Below are 15984 nucleotides of genomic sequence, written 5' to 3'. Positions count from 1 at the left end.
ACCTCCCTGGTTCCGATCGCCGGCGCCTCTCACTTCCCGCTGGTCGCCTCTTCTACATTAGTTACTGATACACACTAAACTTCCTGTTAAGCAGGAAGTTTAGTGTGTATCAGTAACTAATGTAGAAGAGGAGACCAGCGGCAAGTGAGAGGCGCCGGCGATCGGAACCAGGGAGGTGAGTTGTTCTCTCTGGCTCTGCTGCAGTCTGCATCGGAGGGGGGAGCACGAAGGGTGGCCCGGAGAGGAAGGGAGGGAGAGGTCGGGCTGCCCTCCCCGCGGCTCCCTCTCCAGTATGAGGGGGAGGGGGGGGGCACCTACCTACCTACTCTATACTGGGGGCACCTACCTATCTAACCAATACTGGGGGGGGGGGGGCAGTTACCTATCTAACCAATACTGGGGGGGGGGGGGGGGCAGCTACCTATCTAATCTATACTGGGGCACCTGCCTACCTATCTAACCTATACTGGGGGGGCAGCTACCTATCTAATCTATACTGGGGGCACCTACCTATCTAACCTATACTGGGGGGGGGGCAGCTACCTATCTAACCTATACTGGGGAGGGGGGGGCAGCTACCTATCTAACCTATCCTGGGGGGGCAGCTACCTACCTAATCTATACTGGGGGGGCAGCTACCTATCTAATCTATACTGGGGGCACCTGCCTATCTAACCTATACTGGGGGGGCAGCTACCTATCTAATCTATACTGGGGCACCTACCTATCTAACCTATACTGGAGGGTCAGCTACATATCTAATCCATACTGGGGGCACCTACCTATCTAACCTATACTGGGGGGGCAGCTACCTATCTAATCTATACTGGGGTCACCTACCTATCTAAACTATACTGGGGGCAGCTACCTATCTAATCTATACTGGGGGGGGGGGGGGGCAGCTACCGATCTAATCTATACTGGGGGGCAGCTACCTATCTAATCTATACTGGGGGCAGCTACCTATCTAATCTATACTGGGGGCAGCTACCTATCTAACCTATACTGGGGGCAGCTACCTATCTAACCTATACTGGGGGCAGCTACCTATCTAATCTATACTGCGGGCCACCTACCTATCTAATCTATACTGGGGGCAGCAACCTATCTAATCTATACTGGGGGCAGTTACCTATCTAACCTATATTGCAGGTACCTACCTATCTAACCTATCCACTGGGGGCAGCTACCTATCTAACCTGTACTGGGGGCACCTACCTATCTAACCTATAGCTGGGACAAATGCCTATCTAACCTATACTGGGGAAAGTATACTGGCTACCTATACTGGGGGCACCTACCTGGTTAACCTATACTGGGAGGGATCTACAGCTGGCTACTTTTACTGGGTCACCTATGCCTGGCTACCTATACTGGGGGGGGGGGGGACTTATAGCTATATGTCAGGAATCAGGATGGACGGAGGCACCCCCCCTTCCCCCCCCCATTAGTGTATGTGTGTGGTGCGCTGAAACGCGAAGAGGATGAATTTGGGGGGGGGGGGGCACCAAAATCTGGTTACGCTCAGGGCGCTGTGAAACCTAAGGCCGGCCCTGCTGACGTAGTAAAAGTGTGACAGCTTGGAAGCCCGGGAAGATAACCCACGTGGTGCTGTGCTGTAGCAGTGTGTGTACAGTGTGTGTGTGTGTGAGTGGTGTGTGCGAGTATGGCCAGGGTGCCCATTGCATTGTTTGCGATCTACCAGTAGTTTGCGATGGACTATTTGGTAGATCATGAAGGAGTTTTTAAAATAGTGCACCGTACGTTGCCCGTGCAGCGCCACCATACCATCAAATTATGCTGGCCTATGCAGAGTAGCATGCAGTCGGCCAGAGGAGCCGCTGCAAGAGAGCCGGGTGCGTACCTTCCACCTTTTCCTTTCTGGCCTGGCCATCTTCTTCCAGGCTGCCGATTAGCGACTATCCTCCACTATGTAGGATTCCCCTTGCTAACGCTGCATGCTGGGCTCAGAGACTTCATATACTTGACAACCCGCATAGGAGAGGGGAGCGGTGGCCTAGCAACGGTGCATATGTGTGCTTTTATTAGGCCACCGCTCTCCTCTCCACTGCAGGTTGCTGCTGATATGAAGTCTCTGAGCCCAGCATGCAGTGTCAACGCTGGGGATCCCAACATGGTGGTGGAGAAGGAGGGCAGGTGAGCGGTGGCCAGCGGAGGGGGTTGGGGGGCATACCTGATTACCTATACTGCTGTATAGGCCTCATCGTTTTTAGGAAAAGATTGAATTGCACGATTTCTGTCAGAAATTGTGATTTTGATTCGATTCACAATCTTGTTCAAATCAATCTTTAGCACTAAATTTACAATGTATAGTAACATTTACAAACCCACATTGACATACAATGACATCATACTATCAAACTGATAGTATGATGTCATTTTCTGTCATGTTTGTAAATGTTACTGCAGTGCATTGTGAATTTATCTGAACAAATAGTTATTAATTTTAATACATAAATAGAATGATGAAAACTATAGGCAGCAACTTAGAGTCCACAGGGCTGTAGAACTACATATGTGAGTGCTCCTGCACTCCTGCAGCAATAAACAGGTGAGAGTTCCTGCACTCATACACAAGTGAGAGCTTCAGCATCCTTCCACCACCATATAGATGACCGCTCCTGCATCTCTGCAGCACTGCACAGTTGAGACCACCTGCAATCCTCCAGCAATACACAGGTGAAAGCTCCTGCATCCCAGCAGCACTACACACTGGTAAGGGCTCCCGCAGCATTACACAGGTGAGAGCTCCTGTAGCATTGCACAGGTGAGAACTGCTTCAGCAATACCATACAGGTGAGACCTAATGCATCACGTGTTAGATGTGGATATCAGAAACCCATTTCATCAGGGCCGGATTTGGGGAAAGGCCCCCAAGGCACGTTCCTAGGGCGCCAGAATCCATCAGCATCTGAGTGGTGACAAGTTGACTACATTTTTCACCAGCTCCGAGAACTGCTCCGTGAATCCTCAGCCGTGCCTGCAGCTGCCAGTAGTAAGCTGCATGCAGGCTCTCTTCTGGACACCTGGGCAGCGCCGAGCGGCTTCCTGAGGCGGGCAGCGGCTGGATGAATCAGCTCAGCCGCCACCAACCAACCCATCCGACCCCTCTTCCTTCCCCAGAGAGCAGAAGCAGAATCACTCACCTCTCACCAGGCTTCCAGCGCCGAAGCTTCCTCTGTTTCTGCTATGTCAGCCGCTGCCGTGCATTGCTCTCTCCTGCTTGCGTCTCCCTCACATGTGACTTGCTGGCATGTTACCAGTGAGTCACATGCAGGGGAATCGCCAGCATGAGAGAGCAATGCACGGCGGCGGCTGACAGAGCAGGGACAGAGGAAGCCTCGGCGCTGGAAGCCTAGTGAGAGGTGAGCGATTTTGCTTCCGGGGGGGGGGGGGGGGGAGAAGAAAACTGCACTAGCTCCTTCCTCTGCAGGTGGTGGAGGTGACACGAGAGGAGACAGCATCTGGCTGCCTATACTTGGGGCGGGGGGGGGTGCGGGGAGCTAGCCCGGCATCTTGCTACCTATACTGGGAGGTCAGCATATGACTACCTATATGGGGGGTGCAGTATTTGGCACATACATACAGTGTGCAAGGAGGGAAAGCATCTGATTCCCTTAACAAAGGGGTAGGGGCCAAGGGGAGTCAGCATCTGACTACCTATACTAATGGGGGTTTCGGGGGACAGCATCAGGCTACCTCTATACTAAGAGGGCAGCATTTGGTTATCTATGCTAAAGGGGGAGGGGGGTCAGCATCTGACTACCAATACTAATGGGGGGCAACAGAGGACAGCATCAGGCTACCTATACTGGGGTAAGGAGGGGGGGTGTCAGCATCTGACTACCTACACTAAGGGGGAGGGGGCACCTGTCTACCTGTACTAAAAGGTTGGACAGGATCTGGAGTGTCATGAACATACTTAGGCCCCATTGCTGCCCATGACCCTATTTTTTCTTGTGGCTGCGCTCCCATGTACAAGTGTAACTGTACTGGGCATGCACGAGTAGGGTCCTCACATTCCCATTAGCACAAAGTCACTTGCTTACAGAGGAAACGGAGAAGCATGAAAGGCTTCAAGCTACTGGGCATGTGCAGACCATGCTCACGCAGACCCAGTACTCAGACGGGAGTGCAGCCACAAGGAAGAAGAGGGTCCCAGACACTCGTGAGGGGTCTGAATATGTTCAGAGGGTCTCAGTGCAGTAACAGTGGGCATGGGGAGCATCTATTCAGGTATTTTTTTATTTTGTGTCAGGTTCACTTGAAGACTTTGATTGGTGAAAAGTGTGTTTTAACGTGAGCCAGAGAAGATTAAAAAAACATGTTTGTTACTTACCCGGGGCTTCCTCCAGCCCCATAAGTATGGATGCGTCCCTCATCGTCCTCCGTTAAGCCGCAATCTGCTCCGGTAAGCGGCTGCGTGATGTCTGCAGCGGGCCTTCTGCACAAGCGCAGAAGGCCCCGGCTGACGTCACTCAGTCAGACTGAGCCAACTACTGGGGTTTCATTGCGGTTGAACGGAGGATTCCGTGTGGACCGCGGGAGGCACGCGTGAGGACAGCGAGAGACGCATCCATGCTTATGGGGCTGGAGGAAGGCCCGGGGTAAGTAAAAAACATGCTTTTTAATCATCTCTGGGTCACTTTAAGTTTGGGGGTCTTGAGATGATGTCGGGGGGGGGGGGGGCGGCGTCTGTTAACAGTGGGCCTTGGGCGGTAGAAGGTACAAATCCGGCCCTGCATTTCATCATAGTCAGCCACCTGCACTCTCCCGGTATCAGGACGTGCTGTACCCCCTCACAAACACAGGGACACCGGGCTGATTAACCTAGTCTGATACTGTAGTCACCGCAGGAGGCCTCTGCTGGAGATGCACTGGCCTCCCTCTGCTCTGTCACCATGAGGCCTTGCATGGGCCGCGTCATTCTCCCGTGGCCCTGCCGGGGCCACTACTACACCCTCAGTACCGAACCGCAAGGAATTCCTGAAGCCTGCGCTTACAAAACACGTGACCTGACTTGAGCTTCAGAACACGTAAGATGTAAGCCACTGAGTCACTGCTCCTTTCTGTGCAAGGAGCGGTGAGCTGTGCAGTGCAGGAGAAGGACTGCGCCGTTCAGCGGGAGAAATCTTGAAAAATGGTCAATTTGATGATCTCAAGAACGGCGTTTCTGAAATCGTACTTTCAATCGCGAAACAATAAATCATTCAGGCCTACTGTTGTACATATGCTTTTCTACCTAAAATAGAGCACATATGCCTGGCTACCTATTGTGGAGCACATATGCTTGGCTGCCTATTTTGGAGCACATATGCCTAGCTACCTGTACTGGTGCACGTATGCCTGGCTATCTATTCTGAAACACATAAGTCTGGGTACCTATTCTGGAGCATATATGCCTAACTAACTGTAATATGGCACATGCCAATTTATCCATACTGGCGCACATATGCCTGGCTACCCACACTGGAGCACATATGCTTGGCTACCTATACTGGTGCAAATATGCCTGGCTACCGATTTTGGAGTATATATGCCTGGCTACCTATTCTGGAGCACTTATGCCTGCTACCTATTCTGAATTACATATGCCTGGATATCTATTCGGAAACACATATGCTTGGGTGCCTATTCTGAAGTATATACACCTGGCTATCTGTTCTATGGCGCATATGTCAATCTACCTATTCTGGAGCACATATGCCTGGCTACCTATACTGGTAATAATGTGGTGGTAGGGGCAAGGAATCCGTATCAGCTTTTGCCCAATAGTGATGGGTGTGATGTGCAAACTTTAGCATTTTTTTCATGTTGGTAGATCTCTGGGGCTCTGTAATTATTAAAGTAACTAGTGAGTTGAAAAATTGTGCCTCTGGATACCTATTGCTAAAGGACCCCTGTAGCTTCATATGATGGGCAAGGGAAGTAATTGAGAAGTGACAGCGGGGCCAGCCAGCACACTTGCGTTGCAGTGAGGAGGGGGTTTGTAGGTTCATGGAGGGTGAAGTCTACGGTGCCAAGCCATCTGTGCCTATAGTCTCCTGTGATGTAAATCCAGGCCTGCTCACCATGCATATCAAAAAGAATTCAGAATCAAAAGATGTCGTTTTATAATTCAAACCACACTGGTCCTTTTTATCATAATTAGTTTTTCTTCATTTTAATATTTGAAAACAATATATCATTTTAATTGATCAGCTAAACACATCTTTTCACTAGAAAAATGCATGTATTTATACAGATCTGTACATCAGTCCTGAAAGAGTGATAAATGAATGAGACAGAGGGACAGGGTTCCCAAAGTGGGACTGTCCCTCCAAAAGAGGGACAGTTGGGAGCTATGCATAGGGTTACAGTGTACTTACGCTTTGTCAATCGCCCAGGATCAGCAAGTGCTCCAAAAGCTCTGTTAGTGTGAACAAGCCCTAATAAATCAGCATTTGTGGCAGCAGAATACCAGTCGGACACAAGAAAGTGCCTGTATTGGGGACTCTGTTCTCTGAACTAGGCACTGGTGTAGATTCCTTCCTGGAACTGAATTTTCAGGAAAAAAAAGTAACTTCTCAGCATGTGACTGTATGTCTGATGTGATCTCTTCACTCTGGTCTTCATTACATGTGTGCGGAGCAGGGACAAGGCAGGAAAAATTCTGACTGAATGGGGATGGAAGGGGGGGGGGGGATATCTGCTGAGAGTGTAAAAAAAAGTGTGTGTGTGTGTGTTGTTGTATGGGATAATTTTCAGTATCTATACTTCTTTTCCTCTTCATTTTATATCTATGTATGTATGTATGTATGTATATATAATTTGTGAGGATGCCCCAACTCTAGGTAGTATAGTTTACTACAGGTAGCATGGAGAGGGTAGCAGCCAGGAAGGGGGACAGCGTTCACAGCAGCAGGGAGGTGGGTCGTACCCTCCCTCATTTGGGTCCCCCGTCTGCTCTTCCCCTCTAGATCATTATGCAGTGGACACACGCGTCAGGCAGCGGACGGGTGAGCAATTTTTCATCTCATCCTTCGGTGTTCCATAGTGCGTAGCACCACTCTTCATTTCCTCAATGTTGCTCAAGTGGGCAGCATTGCAGGAAGTGATGAGCAGTGGTGCACACACTGGAACGCTGAAGGAAGAGGTGAGTAATTGCTCCCCTGCCCGCTGCCTGCAGTGTCTGCCCGCTGCACAATTCGCTGGAGGGGAAGAGCGGATTGGGGGGGGGGAGCCCAGGTGATGAGGGTTTGATTGTCCCCCCCCCACTTTTTCCACCGTTGTGCCCGATGCCCCCCTTTCTGGTTGCTACTCACTCCAGCTTAGCATCCCCCAAATTTTACTGTGGCTGTTAACCAGTTAGAAATTCCTCACAAATGTGTGTGTTTAAATGTCATTGTATGGAAGGTTTTTTTTTTTTTTAAAAAAATTCTCTTTTATACTGCAGGTGATTGCAATTTGAATTTTTTTTCCCTCAAAATAATGAATTCTTTAAATTAATGGAAGTCAGCAGTGCAGAAGAGGAAGAAAGTTGTCAGGGTAAGATATATATTTTTTAAATGGATTAATGAGGTGAAAAGAAAAAGCTATGTTTACTTTCCTTATGCTGGGAATGCACAATGAGATTTTTTCAGTTGATTGAAAGTCCTATCTTATTTTCGACCGATTTTCCAATCGGTTTTCTGATCTTTTCTTATAAATTTCCATTCACTTGTATGAGAAATCGATTAGAAGAATGATCGGACATGGAAATGATCTATCAAACCATATAACATGTTCTGAAAAAACGTATGGGGCTTGATTCACAAAGCGGTGCTAACCTACTTAGCACGTCTAAAGTCTTTAGACATGCTAACCAGGGTGTTAAGTAGGTTAGCACCGGATTTCTCAATTGAGAAAACCGGTGCTAACCTACTTAGCACCCTGGTTAGCGCGCCTAAAGACTTTAGACGTGCTAAGTAGGTTAGCACCGCTTTGTGAATCAAGCCCATGGTGTATTCCCAGCATTGGGCTTCCAGCCACTAGATGTCTTCTGAGTACCTATTCGCAGCTCAGGTGTTCCACCCCCCGTAAAGTTTGTGGACTCTTTGGGGGGACAGTGCTTGGGTGCGTCCTTGTCATCAGGTGTGTGCTGTACCTGCGCAGTTTGCAACTGATATGAGGATGCTCCTGTGTGTGGCCGACCCTGACCTTATGCGCAGAAGCGCTGAGCTGCTGGTGGGCTTTATGGTGGGAGCACCGTAGCTGGAAAGATGGTTTCTGAAGATATCTAGGGGCTGGAAGATGCCCTAGGTAATTTAAAAAAGTTTTTTTTGTATTCACCTCAAGATTCTTTTAAGCAAATCTTTCTCCAATAACAACTAAAAAAAAATGTTCCCACTCAGTTACCGATGCATCTTCGGAGTCTGACAGAAACAACGAGAATGAAGACATATCTGATGAATCTTATGAATTTAACAATGATGAGATTGTTTATGAAGAAAATGAACAAAGTGAAGAATCTTTTGAGGTTTGTAGGTGTGAAATGACATTGATTAAAAACAAAAAAACACATATATATATACATAATTCCCCCCCCCCCCCCCCCCAAATATAGGATCATTGTGAGGCAGAAGCATTGCCACCAAATACAAGTGATGCAAGGGTAAGTATAATTAAAAAAAAAGTTCTTAATTTAAAAAAAAAAAAAAAAAAGTTGTAAAGTTGTTCAGCTGAGATGTGACACTGGCCCTTATGTATACTTATTTGGGGCTTCCTCAAGCCCCATGATCAATGTGGACTCCCTTGCCATCCTATCTGGACCCTCTGTGTTGGCGCTATGACTTCCGGTAATCGATCAGTCGCCGCCAGTCGTGGTGTTTTGTGGCTCGGCCATGCGTGTTTTATCGCATTAATAGATATTTCATGGTGTTAACTCTGTGCACCCAATGTAGCTTGATCGTAGCGTTGCAACCCTACTAATGACATTATGTAAAAATGTTTTGTAATTCATATGAATTTTTTTTTGTTTTTTTTTCAACTTTGTATTTGCAGGAAATTGCGCAAGACAAGTTATAGATCCTTTGCTGCGTGGACATATGGCTTCCTTGGTAAAGATGTTAGAAAATCCATACCGTCATGTGCAGTTCATGCTGTTCGTACAGCATTTTCAGACCCACACGATCGTTATGTAGTTTTTGTTTTTTTAGTGCGGATTATCCTGCCTCACTAATGTTAGACTTTTAAATATATGTTTTCATTGTTAAATAATGTGAGAGGGATATGGAGGCTATTTTTCTTATTTATTTAAAGGATACCAGAGGCCAAATGAATACAAAAAATGGGGGAGCGATACTCACCGATGACCCCTACCATTCTCCAGACTGTCTCTGTGTGCTCCACATGCCCTCCTTTTCCTGGTCGTTTGGGTGGGTTATTACTACGCTTGAGCTGGCCTGGATGTGTGAATTCAACAGTGCGTGACCACGAGCACTCTGTGCATGGCGTCATTGTGACTTGTGCAGAGTGCTCCCGTGTGTGTTTTAGGTCGTGCAAATCCAGGCCAGCGCAAGTAACGATGTCAGACCAGGAAGAGGTTGATGGAAGGAATTTGGAGCCAGCAGGGAGTGGGGATGCAGATTTGAGAACGGTTGTGGGAGTGATGAGCATCAGGACAGCTCTCCATACATGGCTGCTTTCCCTTCTCATTCATTTGGGCTCAGGTATCATTTAAAAAGAAGATCCACGGTGATATAATAAAAAATACAAATACTACTCCACTTACCTGGGGCTTCCTCCAGCCCGTGGCAGGCAGGACGTGCCCTCGACGCCGCTCCACAGGCTCCCGTTCTCATCTGGTGGCTCACCCGACCTGCCTAGGCTGGCTTCCAGGTCGGGCTCTTCTGCGCTCAAACTTGCGCCTCACGCCGTCGCGCTGACGTCATCGGACGTCCTACAGACTGTACTGTGCAGGCGCAGTAGTTTTGCACCTGTGCAGTACAGCCTAGAGTACGTCTGATGACGTTGGCGTGAGGCGCACGTTGGAATGCAGAACAACCCGACCTGGAAGCCAGCCTGTGGAGCGGCGACGAGGGCACGTCCTGCCTGCCACGGGTCGGAGGAAGCCACAGGTAAGTGGATTTGTATTTTTTTTTTTATCTTATCCATGAACCCTCCCTTTAAAGGTACACTTAAAGAGGAGCTGTTAGGCATAGGGTCTCAGAGAAAATAAACACATATATCAGTAGCTAAAGATTGGCTGTACTTACATTACATATGCATTTCACTGTCCACGTTTGTACTTCACAGAATTTGTATATAGTATATGCAGAGATTGATGCTCCTGACAGCTCATGGCAGGTTCCATGTTTGTCTGTCTCCTATGAAGCCAAATGTGTCGTCATGTCCTGCCTGCTTCCTGATCACAGAAAAGCTCGTACTGAATAACACTAGTGTGCAGTGAATATTAATTAGCCATGTGGCTAGGAACAATAGCGGACTCCTGCAGTGTACTCTGCCCGGAGATTTTTCAGTGCTGTGCGCTGGACTGAGTTACAAGCTGCTGAAACTTGATACTGTAACTTCTCATTAGCAGCCGAGGGGAGGGCCCCAGAATGCTTTGCAGTATGGTATGCGGCTTGCGTCCTCTTAAGAGCTTGGGTCTAACAGCTTTGCTGATAAGCACACATCAAATGTAAGAGAGATTTTTTACTACAGTATTGCCTTTTTGGCTTCCTTCTAAACACAGGAGAATAGAGGTTTAAATTAGCTTCTGCAGCCTGACAGTTACTCTTTAAGTCTCTGAAAAAAGAGTTTTACTCACCTGGGGCTGCCGGCGGGGCACCAGTGTTGTTTAGTTATAAAACATATTTTTCTTATGAAATCTTTATGGTATGTGTGACGTGGTGGGGGTGTAGGCAGGGGCGTGGCTTAAGTGTCCCTTTTTCTCATCTCAAAAGGTTGGGAGGTATGCATATAGGTGTATGTGCACTGTGGTGTCTGAACTGTAACAATAATGAATATGATTGTATTTCAATATTAAAGAAACTAGGAACTGAATAATAATACAAGATTTATACATACTTTGGGCTTTCTCCAGCCCCATCAGTACGGATTGCTCCCTTGCCCCCAGTCTTCTCCCTCTTCCACACCGGGTCCCATTACTTCTGCCAGTAGGGGCCAGTCTCAGCAAGCGCAGTGCGCTCCCTCTGTACTGTGCAGAAACATGCATAAGGCAGGCGCTAGAGGGAGGCGCTGTGCATGCGTTCAACTAACTGCATCTGGAGGAAGTAATGGGACCCAGTGTAGAAGACGAAGGCTGAGGAGGGGGGGGGGTTCGATCCGTGCGGATGGGGCTGGAGAAAGCACCAGGTATGTATGTATAAATCTTTTATTATTATTCATCTTTGAGTCACTTTAAAGTGATAACGAAGTGAAAATAAATTTATGAGGTAAGTGTAGTGTGGATACTACATTGGTATAAAAAAAAATATATTTTTCCAATTATAGATTTTATTCATAACACTGCATCACTAAAAACCTTAGTATGAAATTATCCATTTAACTAAAAACCAATAAGACCTGGTCAGCAGTTGTGCAGCAAGCAAGGTTAATAACACAATTCAAACATTATATGCAGGGTACAACATGGCAATGATCTTTTAATTAAAGTCACTTACATGCTATACATGTTGCAAACAAATGAGTCATCAGATCATCCTTTGCACAGTACGAGGACCCCAGGCTGCGAACTGAGCTTTCAGCGTAGGACATTCAGCTGCAAGGGGCTGGAGAAAGCCCCAGGTAAGTAAATCGGCTTTCGTTTAAGTAGCCTGATGACTCCTTTTAAAGAGAATCCGAGCCGAAGCTCATGTTCAAAATGAATAACTACATCTGAGAGTGGGAAGCCTTAGTATCCTTTTTGAGTCTTCCCTCTGGTCTGTAGTGCCTTTCATGCTGAGTGGTCCCACTCCTCGTCCTGGCTGTGTGGCTCTTCCTGCGCAACTAGCGGCTCCATGCTACTTTGCATTTGAACTCGATCTTGCAATGCATTAGCATGAATGCAGAAGGAGGAGCCGCGTAGCCCCGGTAGGATGAACTACAATGCATTGTCACTAAGTTTTGTGGGGGGGCACAAAAACTGGGACAGCAGACCACTGACGAGAGCCTCAATAGGATCCTGAGGCTTCCTTCTATTTAGGTAAGTATCTGCTTTTGTGTACCCCAGTTTTGACTTGGGTACACTTTAAAGGTATATTTTTAAAGGACTACTGTAACCTTTAAAAAAAAAATTGACCTTACTTGGGGCTTCTGTAGGTCCCCAGCATTAACCCTATGCCTGTGCTGGGACAAAAACGAACCTGCCTGCTCACTATCAGAATTTGATTTTAATGTTGCAACCTACTGCGCCAATGCAACCATGGCTACACACTTGCTTCCATTTTTTAAAATCCTATTGATGTCAGTGGGAGCAAATACGCTTGGTCACACAGGTGGGTTGTAACATTTAAAGTATTAAAACTCCTGAAAATAAGCCAGCGGTGGGGTCCAGAGGTTTGTTTTTATCCATGTGCGGGCACAGGATGTCTGTAGGGGATTGGTAGAAGCCCTAGGTAAGATTTTTTTTTTAAGGGGGGGGGGGGGGAATTACAGTAGTCTTTTAGGTTTGGGGGGGGGGGGGAAATATAGCTTAAGTGGGCCAAAAAAGTCTTGACCCTTCCTGTAAGCAACGGTGACCCCCTTTTCACACACACCAAATCTGGCACATTGCCTACTAATGGAAACGTGCTGTAGCAAGCCACATGTGCCCTAATCGCGCTACTGCTACTTGGCAAGTTGTTTACATTATGCAAAAATCGCTCACATAAAAAAAGGCAAAAATGTGGGCAAGCACATCCAATGCAATTAGATTTATTATCTCCTATTTCAAAGGTACATACACATAGGCTACAGACCGTGCAGAGAGAAGGTACAAGTAGTGGGGGGTGATAAAAACATACCCCCCTAGGAGTTCTCGCCACTGACTTTTACTTTGTTAGAGTCGCAATTATCCAATATTTCCTCACTTCTCTCTCCATCAGAGTATACAGTTTGTTCTCCAGGCTTTTTGTCTCATGAGTGGTTGGGGCAACTTCCCTTTCTTCCTCCAAAAAGGAGTCCACATCTTGACGGCCTACGTGTAAAGCGGACTGAACCATAAGGTCACTGCGTGCGAGAACCTCAGCGAACGCAGGTCCGTGCTACTGACTGAAAAAAAGGGTTGCTGACTATGGTTTAAAGAAAAGTGTCAGTGCACAGGACCATGACTATAAAACTGCTGGAGTGCTATAGCCCAATAGCAGTCCATGCAATCACATAAAAAAAGGTGGGCAAGCACATCCAATGGAATTAGATTTATTATCTTCTATTTCAAAGGTACATACATATAGGCTACCGACCGTGCAGAGAGAAGGTACAAGTAGTGTACTACTTGTACCTTCTCTCTGCATTGTCTGTAGCCTATATGTATGTACCTTTGAAATAGTATATAAATCTAATTCCATTGGATGTGCTTGCCCACCTTTTTTTATGTGATTGCATGGACTGCTATTGGGCTATAGCACTCCAGCAGTTTTATGGTCATGGTCCTGTGCACTGACACTTTTCTTTAACCACTTCTGTACCATGTGGTTTTTTGCTGATCGGTGCTGCGTGGGCCCTCCAGCCCGCAGCACCGATCAGATAGCAGCCAGGCCGATCAGACTTCCCCCCTTTTTTCCCCACTAGGGGGATGTCCTGCTGGGGTGGTCTGATCGCCGCCGGCTGCTTGCGCTTGCGGGGGGGGGAGCTCTTCAAAGCCCCCCTCCGCAGCGCTTCCTGGCCTCCTTCCCCTTCCCTACCCCTGTGAGCGGCGCCGGATGGATTTCCGTCCTGCGCCTGATGGGATAGGCTTTAGCTTATCAGATGCCGGCGATCCCCGGCCAATCAGAGGCCAGGGATCACCAATCTTCTCTACGGCGCTGCTGCGCAGCAGCGTCGTATATCTGTAAACATCGGGGAAGATCTTCCCCATGTGTTTACATTTACCCTGCGAGCCGCGATCGGCGGCTCGCAGGGTGTTCACGGAGACACCCTCCGTGAACTGACATGGATCGGCCGCTCATACAGGATTCAGGGGCGTACTTAAGCGTACGCAGAATCCTGAAGTGGTTAAAGAGACTCTGAAGCGAGAATAAATCTCGCTTCAGAGCTGATAGTTAGCAGGGGCACGTGTGGCCCTGCTAAACCGCCGCTATCGCGCCGCTAAACGGGGGTCCCTTCACCCCCAAACCCACCCCCGCAATCGTTGGTCGTGAATTTACTCTTCCTGGAGGCAGGGCTAACGGCTGCAGCCCTGCCTCCAGTCGCGTCTATCAGCGGCGCATCGCCGCCTCTCCCCGCCCCTCTCAGTGAAGGAAGACTGAGAGGGGCAAGGGAGAGGCGGAGATACGCGCTGACAGACGCGCGTGGGGCAGGGCTGTGGCGGTTAGCCCTGCCCCAACCAGGAAGCGCTCCCCCGCTGCACCGAGGGGATTTGGGGGTGAAGGGACCCCCGTTAAGCCGCGGGATAGCGGTGTTTTAGCAGGGGCACACATGCCCCTGCTATCTATGAGGTCTGAAGCGAGATTTATTCTCGCTTCAGACTCTCTTTAAACCATAGTATGCAAAAATCACTAATGAACAAAATACTCCCAGCAGCGGGAATTCAATCATGCCGAATGCTTCTCGTGGCCTTGCATGTACAGCCTTTTCTTTTAATAGTATCCCTATTGTAGTTATTTAAAAAATTAAATATATATTAATGCAGTATGGTCATTTGTAACATCAAACCAGAGTATGACAAATACGACATCTACATATACAATAAATGTTGATCTCTTAACGAAGATTCCAAATCAAAGCAGACTGTTCACCATTTGCTGCTTTGCTTTCTCACGTGTTCTTCAGCCTGTTGCTTCCTCTCCTAGAAAGCAGCAGGCTGTGGAATGTATGGTAAGTAGGAGCAACATAATCAGTTTCTATGTTTTATATTTTTTTTTATTACTCTGGCTTGTTTTTACTAATTGTCCTACAGAAAAATATAAACAACATATGATTTTATAATTGATGTATTTTTTTTTAAACTAGTTCATTGCTAAGTTGTGTCCTGCATATACTGTGTTTTAATGTTTTGGAAGTGTATAAATAACATTAGCTATTTAGGAAGATGGACTGAGCTCTAACAAGTTGGTCGATTAGCTCAGAGAATCTATTTTTGAATAGATAACTTTGTTTTTTCATTATTGTTAGAGTTCAGACACCAATCAAAATAAATAGTAGCTAAGACTCTTACAAGCTTATTGTCATTTTCGATTCGATATATACATACATGCTAATGCTTCATGATAGAATCCATGTGATATGCATCTGGGTTTATGTCTGCAGTGCTGCTCACTCTACTTCTGCTAATCAAAAGAATTGAGTTGCACTGGAGACAAAAATGCCTAAGGCCACATACACACATCAGACCATAGTCTTTTGAAAATGAAAGATCACAGACCAATTTTACCCCCTTCCATGTAGTATGAGAGCCATACCTTCACAGTCTTTTCTATGGCGCTGAACTCCCCATTAGAAAAAAATCTTTGCAAGATGCTGCACACACAGATGCTGTACAGACACAAAAGATCAGTACCTGCAAAAGATCTGTTCCTGTCAAAGATCTGTTCCTGAAAATTGCAATGATAGTCTATGAGATCTGCAGATCATCATACACACCTTATTTAACAATTTGCAGGAACGAATCTTTTGCAGGAACAGATCTTTTGCAGATACTGATCTTTTGCATGTCTACAACATCTTTGTGTGCAGCATCTTGCAAAGATTTCTATCTGATGGGGAGTTCAGCTCCATAGAATAGACTGTGTAGGTATGGCTCTCATACTACATGGAAGGGGGTAAAATTGGTCTGTGATCTTTCATTTTCAAAAGAGTATGGTC

General features: G+C 47.1%; 1 protein-coding gene and 1 long non-coding RNA gene across 6 annotated transcripts in view; one reads left to right on the top strand and one right to left on the bottom strand.

Moving 5' to 3' along the window:
• The window catches only part of SUN2 (Sad1 and UNC84 domain containing 2), a 981481-nt gene that overhangs the window by 614600 nt on the left and 350897 nt on the right, over positions 1-15984 (bottom strand). The gene's annotated exons all lie outside the window — the stretch shown is intronic.
• LOC137531764 (uncharacterized) lies at positions 7494-9084 on the top strand. Its single transcript, XR_011023736.1, has 3 exons — positions 7494-7548; positions 8394-8518; positions 9043-9084. It is a non-coding gene; the product is annotated as an uncharacterized lncRNA (long non-coding RNA).

Source organism: Hyperolius riggenbachi, chromosome 9, assembly GCF_040937935.1.
Source record: "Hyperolius riggenbachi isolate aHypRig1 chromosome 9, aHypRig1.pri, whole genome shotgun sequence".
Lineage (NCBI taxonomy): Eukaryota > Metazoa > Chordata > Amphibia > Anura > Hyperoliidae > Hyperolius > Hyperolius riggenbachi.
This window is presented reverse-complemented; position numbering and strand designations above follow the sequence as displayed.